This window comes from Crocodylus porosus, unplaced genomic scaffold (assembly GCF_001723895.1).
Source record: "Crocodylus porosus isolate Cpor-Errol unplaced genomic scaffold, CroPor_comp1, whole genome shotgun sequence".
Lineage (NCBI taxonomy): Eukaryota > Metazoa > Chordata > Crocodylia > Crocodylidae > Crocodylus > Crocodylus porosus.
In genome coordinates, this window is record NW_017728948.1 from 53288199 (window position 1) to 53298836 (window position 10638).

General features: G+C 41.7%; 1 long non-coding RNA gene across 1 annotated transcript in view; it reads left to right on the forward strand.

The window, feature by feature from the left end:
* LOC109321916 overlaps window positions 1–7401 on the forward strand; it is a 23488-nt gene extending 16087 nt beyond the window's left edge. Inside the window, exon 3 of the long non-coding RNA XR_002104216.1 lies at window positions 7391–7401. This is a non-coding gene — a long non-coding RNA (uncharacterized LOC109321916). The remainder of the gene's footprint in view (window positions 1–7390) is intronic.
* The last annotated feature ends 3237 nt before the right edge of the window (window positions 7402–10638 follow it).

Genomic DNA, 10638 nt, shown 5'->3' on the forward strand with positions numbered 1-10638 from the left:
CTCCCCAGGGGAGAGAGGTGGAGGCCATCTCTTCCCAGCAGCTCACTGCCTCTCTCGCCAAAGAGCGGGCTGTGATCATGGAAGCCAAAGCCTTCCCGATGACACCAGCGCCGCAGTCTTTGGTTCACTGTGTGGATCCTCCTCTCCCTCAGCCCATAGCCCAAGATTGGGAGGATCGATGAAAACACCACCTGAGCTCCCAGTTCCCAGTAGATAAGCCCAGTTCCCTCAGCCTTTCTTCAGAAATCACATTCCCCAGGTCTCCAAGCATTTTCCTTGTCCTCCAGTGGACTCTCTCCAATTTGTGCACAACCTTTTCTGTAGTTGGGCCCCCAAAATGGAACACAGTACTCCAGAAGTGGCCTCACCAGTGCCAAATAGAGGGGAATAATCACTTTCTCTGATCTGCTGGCAACACTCTTATTAATGCAGCTCAGTATGCTGTTAAGTCTTCTTTGCAACAAGGGCAAACTTGGCTCATATTCAGCTTATTGTTCACTGTAACTCCTAGGCTCAGTCCATATCGGTGTACGGGATTGTTCCTCCCAAGTGCAGGACTTTGCATTTGTCTTTGTTGAACCTCATGGGCCCATCCAGATGAGTGCAGACCATTGTTTCCCTGGGGACATGTAGCAAAGGCACACCTTGAGCCGCTGCTACTTGTCTCCAGGGAACACCCGTACTATGCATGCTGTGGCATGCAGCAGGTTATCCTGGGTGGGGTAGGGGAGGCTGGCGCCAGCCACCTTGCTGGCTCCAGCAGCCTCATCTGGGGTCCTGGGGGCCTCCTAGGGCTGCAGCATGACAGGAAGCCTGGCCAGCAGCTGGTGTGTGGCTCTGACCAGCCAGGCTCCAGTTTTGGGTGGCATGTGCTGCCACCACGTGCGACACCCCATTCTTTTTGGAATTTTTTTTTTGACCTCGGGATCTCCACCCAGCTTCTTGTCCTTTGCAAACTTGTTGAAAGTGCATTCCATCCCATCTTTCAGATCCTTGAAGATATTGAACAAAACCAGTCCTAGGACTGACCCCCAGGGCACTCCACTTGATACCAGATGGCAAGCAGACATTGAGCCATGATTACTACCCTTTGAGCCCAGTGATCCAGCCAGTTTTCTATCCACCTTATAGTCCATTCATTCGGCCCATACTTCCTTAGCTTGCTTACAAGAATTGTTGTGGGAGACCATATCAAAAGCCTTACAAAAGTCAAGGTACATCCACTGTTCTCCCCTCATCCACAGAGCTAGTAATCTTGTCATAGAAGGCAAACAGGTTGTTCAGGCATGACTTGCCCTTGGTGAATCCATGCTGACTGTTCCTAATCAACTTCTCCTCCTCCAAGTGTTTAGAAATGGATTCCTTGAGAACCTGCTCCACAATTTTTCCAGGGACTGAGGTGAGGCTGACTGGTCTGTAGTTCCCCAGATCCTCCTTCTTTCTCCTTCCTTCCTTTCCTCAGGATACTGAACTCAATCATCTCATGGTTGCTTCTGCCCAAGCTGCTATCCACTTCTACATTCCCCACTAATTCTTCCCTGTTTGTGAGCAGCAAATCAAGAAGAGCCTGGTCCCTAGTTGGCCTCTCCAACATCTGGACCAGGAAGTTGCTCCCAGCACTCTCCAAAAACTTCCTAGATTGCCTGTAACCCTCTTTTTATTTGCTACTGATGGATAATTCACCACAACCATCAGTAAATTAACTGGTGAAGTAGTGTATTACTATCACTGTTAAAAAATTGTCTCAGTTTATCTAGCTTCAACTTCCAGCCTTCGGAAATTATTAAGCCTTTACCTGATATACTGAAGAGCTCATAATCAAAGTTCTATTCTCCATGTAGACACTTATACACTGTGAACAAGTTATTCCTAACCTTGTCTTCAATAAGGTAAATAGAGCTCTACTTACTGTAAGGCACATTTTAAAATTTTAAATCAATCCTGCAGTTTTTGGTGAGCTTTCTCCCATTTATCAACAACCTTCTTGTATTACGGGCCTGAGAACTGGACACAGAAGAGGTCACACCAGGGCCAAATACAGGGTGAATATAATTTCCCCAGTCCTCTGCACAATTTCTTTTTTCCCCATATTTATTTTCTTTTATACTGATTATAACATTTTGGAGGTAGGGATGTTTCCAGCCTATTTGTGTATATAGAACCTAGTTCCATGAATTGTGTTAGGTACCCATCTACATGCTATTTATGTTACAAACCACACAATCCCACTTGTTCTCTATAATAGCACATGCATTCTATTCAAAGCCTACACGCTTGTCGTAACATATGAACTTAGGGACATCAACAATCAAGCACAACTTACATAAACATTTTATAACCCAAACAGCGCTCAAAAGAAGTCAGCCACTATGCATGCACTAGGCCAACATTACACTCAGAGGATCAGCTAATCACTCCTTGGCACTATCAAGAATAATAATGTTAATATACTTAGAATTTATGTCATGCTTTCTGTCTTTGAAGCCTTTTATGAATTATAGCAAATAAATCCTTGCATAAGCACTATAATAAAAACATGCATTATTATTATTACTATAATACCATTTTCTATTTCCTAGTCTTTAACAGCACAGTTTTACTATATGGTAGTGTACACACACACACACACACACACACACAGAGGAAAAAATCACATGCCACATTACTAATGCAGCCCCTACTGCCATCCAGTACTTTGTTCCCGTCATGGTCTCTAATGATATTAGCTGATAATATTCATTCATATATAATCAGCTCTGAGATTTTAAGTCTCTCCCATACCTCCTTTGTATGTGTCTCAGAGGAAAAAAGAGCCCCAACTACTCAATATCTGTGAAAGCCCATTGTTTATTTACTCCCAACCATGGCTCAGACTAGCATATGCCAGTGTGCCAAACCACCCCAATTAATGACATCTATTTACCACAGCAATTTGCATTCTATGCTCTTTTTCCTCTGCAGAAGTACAGATAAATGAGCCTGGGCTATGGGAAGCTTCTTTCTCAAACCATCATAAAGTGCCCAGATTTTTCCCCAACAAGACCAAATAAAGCATTGTTCCGAAATTTAAGAATGGTGGGATGTTGGTAGACCTGTAGTGTTCAATCTATCTGGCTCCATGAGCCAGATGAGTGGTACTGGGCTGGTCCATAGGCTGCAATACAGTAGGGTTCATGTGTAGGCCTAGTCCATGGTCATGATCCAGCTGTCAAGCAACCCCATGCACTGACCCAGTCCTGCATGCCTAGATCCAGCTGTGCTGGCCTAATAGCATGCAGGGTACAATACCCAACCTGCAGGGCTCCCTATGGGGTCAGAAATTTGGCAGCAGTGAAGTGGGAATTGCTGCTACTTCTCCTCTGCTGCCAAATTTTCAGACTTGGATGGCATGGCTCTGGAGGTGGATCTTGCCTGAGGGCTGGGGGTTGAGCCACCCAGTGTAGACCACTGAAAACTAAGAGATTGATTCCTGGTGACCAGAACTCTGTTAAGTTTCCTATAGACACAATATTCTCAAGGTCTGCTGCATCAATACCATCATTAAGCAATATCTTCTTGGACTGATGTTGAACTGTGTCTTTACAAATGAGACAGAGCTCTTTGAAGGTACAGGGATTGTGCTTTACTATCAACTCCAGTCTCCACATCCACACTACCTATCCATGACTGCCAAGAGATAAGCCCCATTCACACTCCATAAATAGGCTGCATAGACAACTGAAAAGGCCAGGAGGGTATCTAACTTCTGAGCTTGGGCATGTGCAGAGAGGAAGAAAGGCTAATTTCTCAGCAGCAGCCCCAGACTTGGCAGTGAAGCAGTACAGACAGGACTAATACGTACTGTATAATCCAAAATATCATCTAGATATCCAACACTCCTATCTTGCTGCCAGTACTAGAGTATCTGAGACCCCCATAACACTCCAATAATGTAATAAAGTGGCATGGCCTCCCATTTTACAGATGGACAATTAAGGTAAAGAGAGATCAAGTGTTTTGCCTGAAGTCACACAGGAAGTCAGTGACAGGGCAGAGAATGGAACCACGTCCCAGACTAGTCTTAGACACTGGATCATCCAGGTGCCCTATGCAGACTAGTAATTTATTCCAGTCTGGGGCTAAGAGAACTCTGCCCATAAGCAGTCACTCATTTATCCAAATTTGTAATGTTAAAAACACTCCTATTAAAGTTGAAGGAAAGATGACCATTGACTTTAAGGAAATATTGATCAGAGCTATATAACACCACAAATCTAGCTGTATTGTGTTTAGTATAGTTCACTCTCCCACGTGCTAGAGTACAAACATTTTATCTCTAACAAGATGGGCATGTTGTACTCATACACATAGATGTGGGGATGACATTCACATGTGTACTGGCACATGGTCTTCATGAGTCGAAATACATGATTGACTGATGGGTGTCTCAGAGAATGTACACATTGTACATCAGACAAATGTTTATCATAAACGCTCATTCAAGTGGCTTCATTACAGTGTTGTGCACTTCCACATGTCATACCCCAGCATTCTTCTGTGTCTTTTTGCACATGCTTCAGCATCTGTACTACCCAGGTATGGTACTTTGTCTATGATGGTGTATAATTGAGTCTATGAGCAGTCTAACAGGTCTACAATTTAAGATGATTCATTAAATTCCAGTAGGGTGAGTTAATTATGGTGGTTGCACAATATCTTCAAGGGCAGAACAACAATTGCTGCTAGGTACCCTTGCGGGAATGTTGTTTCATGCTATGCTTAGTATGCTGTGAAAGTCATGGGAAAGACAGTCCGTGTGTCTTTCATATGCCAGACTCTCTATCTGTCTCTGCTCTGTACTACTTGTGCCTGTGTGGTACATAACAGACAGGATTAGTACAGTACATAAAATAATTATATTTTACTACATATATACACTGGTTACTTGTGATATCAAAAACTAAAGATAAAGAAGACCTGTTAGATCATTCAGTCATTTAGCCCATTAATGTAAGATCGTTCTTTATTATATATTTTCTAGGGTAGCTCAATTAAAAGCAGTTCATAGCAACAAGAACTTCCATCACTCTATGAGCCTGGGCAGGAGACAAGTTTACATTGGTGTAAAGAAGGTGCTAGTGTTACTTACTTGACTCTGGAAACAAAAGAAAAAAAATAGAGGCAAACTAAACCAGGCACATGTAGTTTGTCTATAGCTTAGCCCAGAGCAGCTGCTTACTGAAAGCGAACAGGTCAGTTAACATCTTACATACCGCTTAATGGAGAGAAAGCATAGACTAGCTTGTTCAGAGAGACATGAGCTTTTGTAGGCTACAGCCTACTTTGTCAAATGCTATGAATGCTAGTCCATTTACAACATTTGATGAAGTGGACTGTAGCCCAAGAAATCTCATGCCTCTCTGAATGAGTTAGTCCAGGGGTGCCCAATCTTTTGGTGTGGTGGATGGGATTAGTGGCACAGGGCCCATCTGCAGGCCCGATTGCACCCCATGTGCCAGGATTAGGTCCTACACTGGATTGGGGCTAGTGCTGCCTTCTTGGGGCTGTGTGCCACCTCCCTCATCTCCATGCCTCCCTGGGGCTTCACACCATCTGTGCCTGCTCCCTGGTGCTCCACGCCACCTCCCTCAGTTCCACAGCACCTGTACTGTCTCCCCGCGGCTCTGTGCGGCTTGTGCTGCTTCCCTGGGGCTCCATGCTATCAGATCTGGGCCTCGAACTGCCTCTGTTTGGCCCAATGCTGTAGGACCGAGCCCTGTGCTGCCTTTAGCCAGACTTTGTGTGCCCAGATCAGGCCCCCACATCTACATGCTTGATACAGCATGCTATCCTGCCTGTGGGGCTCATCATATGTTCAGAAATTTGGCAGCAGGGGAGTGACAATTACAGTCACTGTTTCCCTTCTGCCAATTTTTGGACCCCTGGGGACCCTTGTGGGCCAGATGGTATGGCTTTGTGGGCTACCTCTGGGCTGCAGACCAGGCATTGAGCACCCCTGAATTAGTTGGTAAGGTGCCACCCTGCCTTGCCTTCTGCCTAACTTCAGACTGACACTTCTAACTACCTCTCTCTACTTAATAGTGAGATTCTATAATAGCCTCCTCCTGCATGCAGCTAACCTGGGAGAGTTGTGGGTTTGTCCACTCTACATCTGGGCATAATTTTTATCTGTGTACAAAACCAAATGTAAATTACACCAGTATACGTACTGTACACACCAGTGTACACAAACAAGTATATGATCTGCAGAATATTTATGAACCATTGTTTTAGGACAACGTGCACTTAGGGACTGATAATTTTTTCTTAGTCTTGTTTTCTGCATAAAGCATCTCCAGAAGGAACAAAAGAAACTGGGGAATGCAAGATTTTGCTTTCTTTTCTCCCTTACATTTTCATGCTTTCAGAGTGTTTGCATTGGGTTCTTGAGTTTTTTGCACTCCCACTGTCACTGCAAATCTCATTAAGAGTAGGGCTCATGCATACTGCATTAAGCCCAAATCACATTATTATTCATTATTAATTATCTGCTAAGCACCAACCAAAGTGTAAACCCCAGAAAAAGATCCAAAATTTTCCTGCTTGCAAGATATTTAGATCACTTCTTATTTACAATCAGATGAAGATTTCTCTATCCCCAGCCCATCAGAATATGACTTTCACGCATTTTTAAATCCTAAAATGGATGCCTTGCACTTTTGACCCACTGATTGTGAGCCCAGGGAGTGACTAGTTATTTTAAATGGATGAGTAAGTAACAGCCACATGATACAGCTGTATAATAATGAAGTGTAGGTGATTTTTCAGCTTCAATGATAAGTGCAAATAAGACATTAGGTAAACAGAAATAATGAAAAAATGGGTTTGAAGTCAGGAATAAATGATTCCTTATTGTAAGTAAAGACTGCTATGATACAAATTGAACTTATGATACAATGTAGGATTTGAAGAGCTTTCCAGACTAGTAACTTAACCGTGTAAAACAAATAAATAACAGATTCCTACAAGTCTGATAACTGTAAGAAACACTCTCCCCACAAGTTTTTTCAGGAATGTTTTCCTCAAAAGGAATATGATTTAATAAAACATGAATTTCACTACCACATGCCACACACGTCAGGATGCTAGAAATCTTTGAATTATAGTCTTTTTGCTTGGATGATTCATTTAATTGAAAACCTCTGCACAGTGCTGTAGAGACCCAATGAAATAATATGTAATCCTGCTCAATGCACTGCAATGCAATCAGCAGCTCTCCACAATGGCTACCTGTAAACATGGCTGGCGGTAAAGCTGTCAAGGTTATCCAGTCATGTTGACCACATTGCTTAGTCAACAGCCAGAACCCTTTCTGCAGACCACACATTTTTGTAATCAGTACACACTCCAGAGCAGCAAAGGATTTTTCAGAATTTGTCTGATCCCTTAATTTGTGTGGACAGAGCATATTAGTTTACTGATGAGAATGAGTCAAATTATGATGTCATTGATAAGTATAATCAGAAGTAACTGAATCAGAATCAGGCACAAAGTAAAGTCAAGTCAACATACTTGGTCAGAGCCATCTCTGAGAGAAAAGGATCTAGACATGAATTAATCTATAGGATAAGATACCAGGCACTTGTTTTATTTATCCTTAGAAGTAAAGGTGTACAGCCCAGCCTATAAGCAGTGAAGTATACCAACATTTAATAAACTGCTGATGTGTAGACAGCAGTGGAGGGAACCAAAGAGCTCCCTCTGTCTGCAGCACCAAAAGGAATATCTGCTTTTAGCTCTTCTAGTTTTCCGATTTAAAATACTAGGATTTATCAAATACAGTTTTCCTAAGTTGTCATGTTATACACAATGAGTCAAAAACTGTAGAGTTGTTTGGAGGGCCTTGCTTCATTCAGCCAAAAGCTCATGTGACTAACGCCAAGTATTCAGAAGCTTGCAAAATTGGGGCTATTTTTTCCTTCCAACATAGATTTGATGTAGAAAAAGTGATTTTCCATAGTACATTTAAGTATATTTAAAAAAGAGACAAAATCTGTTTCACCCAGCTGGGGTTCAGGAATTTTTGTGTGTGCATTTTAGTAGACTATCCCCAAACCACCACAAAACTAGAGGGGAAAAAGTTAGAGGAGTGTTTTGTGAGTCATTTGTCTTAATCCCATTCCACAGCCAAAGAAGGTTTGACATCAAGATAAGCTACATTCTCATAAATCAAAGGAAAACAAGAAAACCTGAAAAAGATTATGCAAAATTTAGAAAGGGCAAAATGCAAAAGAGTCAAATTAGAACCACTAAACCACTTTTAATATGAAGGGATTTAACTGAAATGTTCAGTTCAATTAGCCTAATTTTATCATTGCTTTTCTACTGCCTGAGATGGGCGTTTGTCTACCAGAAGGGAAATCACTAACAGAATTACTAACAGATCATTTATCATACTTACTGAATTTTTAAGAAAAATTTGAACGAAAAGGAGAAGTTGCCGAGATGCAATGATTTATAAATGGCTTACACTAGACTATAGAGATATTTCAAATGCTATTTGGGAGAACTTGAAAAGAGCAGAGGAATTTTAAATGGCGAAGAATATTGGGAAAGATGATCAGAATAAGGAAGTTATAGGATGGTTAGAGTGGGCAAACTGCACTAAGAAGGGCTTGTACTCCAGGCTGGTGCTGCGCAGCAGGAGCACAGGGGTCCTTAGTTCTAGGCTGGTCAGAAAAAGCTCTTTTAATTGTTTTATTAAAATTGGGGGGGGGGAATACATTTTGGGTAAAAAATTAAAACTATCAAAATATTTCATCTCTGAATTATCACAGGAGAGCTGTACCTCTTTGCGACAATGTTTCAGAATCAGTTTTTAGCTGAAATATTTAAGGATTTGGCCTTATATTTCAGTGTTTGGCAAACAAAGCAATTTTTAGGTAATTTGAGTTTTGTAGAAAAACTGTTCAGGGAAAGTAAGCATTCTGTTTAAAAAATAATGTAGTAAAAATCAATGGCACCACCACTTTTGATGGAAATGTTTTATATCTATTTCTACATTGAAGCAAGGCTAAACGAACTTGACAAAGAATAGAGCAACCTGCACACACACACTCTCATATAGCACTAATTTACAGAGCTGCCTGTTTGAACATAACAGAAGAAGGTGATTTTTACTGTTGCTAAGAGAAATTTCCGCCCGTAAAACTTCAGTAAAATGATAAAAGATTTATATCATTATCTTGTGTCTTCAATCTGTTGGGAGGCGCAATTACCAACTCTTATTTCCTTTGTTCAGAGGTGCCCTTGGGGCCATCTCTTCTATCTTGGACTTCAAAAGATCATAGTTATATTATTAACTTAGATACCAAGTGGTAGTGTAGCTCTTGCTCGTCATCCTGCTTTATGAGGCTTCTAGAACTTTCATTGCACATATTTGCAAAACCCAATGAGGACCCATTGCATGTTACCCAGGATCCCAATCAACTGATATGGAAACTAAACGCAGAATGCAATTTGAGCCTCACATCACTTATTTGATCAGGTTCCTCAAACAAAATGAATACATGAATGGTCTTCTGACACTTACAGCAACTTTAACCTGACGCCACAGTCCACATCAAAGCCTACAGAGAATATTTGCCGCAGAATTCCAGTCCATACTCCTGAAATAAACCAGGGGCTGAATTTCCATAGACAATCAATCAATGTAAATCCTTTCTATTTTCTAGAAGCTGTGAACACTGTCCCATATTGGATCCCATGCATAATATAAATCAGGGTTACAGTCATGACATGTGGAAGTCCTTAACTTCCCGTGTTTTGAAGCAGAAGGGCAGGTTTATACTTTTACAAAATTCTAGTGTAAAAAGACACATTATCATTTCTGTGTTTATAACTAGAAAGAGATACATGCATGCATACATGGACAAATGTCCTCCTCCTCCCTCCTCTCCCCTCCCCTCTGAACTTCTTCCAGCTCAGGAGTACTGTTACTAGAGTGTCATACATAATGCAGATTTAAAGAATTTTTTTTCTGGAATCACTACGGTGACTTCACTTTGTTTATGCTAAGCCTGGTTACGGTTTAGCTCTGTTCCAGGGGTAAATCTATGACAGAATTATGAACAATCCATTGTTATCCAATGTTAAAATATAAACGTCTCATATCTAAAACAGCATTTATGTTGAAATGTGCAATTCAGTACAAGTAAAAGTTGATCTCTATTCAGATGTTTTATATCCTTCCTAAAAGTAGGACAGCTGTATTTATTTAAAACAGCAAGGGCCAGACTGTGACTCAATTTTACATGGCCGGCGGGAGACACTGCCTGAAATAGGCTCCCTGCATCTTGGCTAGGAGAAGCGGGAAGAGTAGTGTATGCACGAAACTCCTGATTCTCTTCTCTTCTGCATAACCAGGCAGGGTAAAGGGAGCAAGGAATGGTTGAAGCGAAGGCTATGCTCCTGCAATATTCTAGCAAGAGTGGGGGAGAAGAGGGAGGGCAGGGAGCGGGGGAAGGAAGATGATTTGCTATTGGTCCGGAGAAACAGCAGATCTTTTTGCTTAGGACAGTTAAAAAACAAAGACTCTCTTAAGCTCATTTTCTTCTCTGACCGTCAAAGCTGCAAGAACCCTTGCCATCAGCCTTCTCT